The 573-nt window shown below is 40.0% G+C and overlaps 1 protein-coding gene across 1 annotated transcript in view; it reads left to right on the plus strand.

Annotated features, from left to right (window-relative positions):
- Positions 1-573, plus strand: part of IKBKAP (inhibitor of kappa light polypeptide gene enhancer in B-cells, kinase complex-associated protein) — a 66,542-nt gene that overhangs the window by 35,957 nt on the left and 30,012 nt on the right. The gene's annotated exons all lie outside the window — the stretch shown is intronic.

Consider the following 573-nt stretch of genomic DNA (forward strand, 5'->3'; position numbering starts at 1 on the left):
AAATTATCAAACTGGAGCAGTTGCCCATGGAAACCAATCGGCTTCTCTCTTTGGTTTATTTAGTTACGCTTTGAAAATGAAAGAGAGAAGTTGATTGGCTGCCATGAACAGCTGCTCCAGATTCTGTCTGCTCCAGTTTTGATAAATTCCCTTCTCTGTGGTTCTGCGTATGGATGCACAGTAAATCTCTCCGGTGTGAAGATGCACTTAAAGAAGATCTAAAGTCACAGTATACATGTTCCTTTTGTAACATTAGCATTGTAATAGCACTACAAACGATAATTCTTTTTGGTAATCCAAAATAAGTTTACCTGAAAAATTCCTTTTCATGTTGTGAGTGCTGCCCATCTGCCTGGCATCTCTTTCAATAATTTCCTGAATTCTCTGCAGGCTTTGAAGCGTCTTCTCTGATCATTCCTGTAGTTCAGATGGCAGGCTCTGTGAAATGGGTGACATTGCAGAACATATTCGCATTGCATAGTAAATATGTGTCGGTGCATAAAAGGAAGTAAATCCTACAGGAATTCTTCGACATTATTTTTTGGGGGGGGGGGGGGGGGAGAAAAATTTAAA

Source organism: Nanorana parkeri, unplaced genomic scaffold (assembly GCF_000935625.1).
Source record: "Nanorana parkeri isolate BGI_ZX_2015 unplaced genomic scaffold, ASM93562v1 scaffold1439, whole genome shotgun sequence".
Taxonomy (NCBI): Eukaryota; Metazoa; Chordata; class Amphibia; order Anura; family Dicroglossidae; genus Nanorana; species Nanorana parkeri.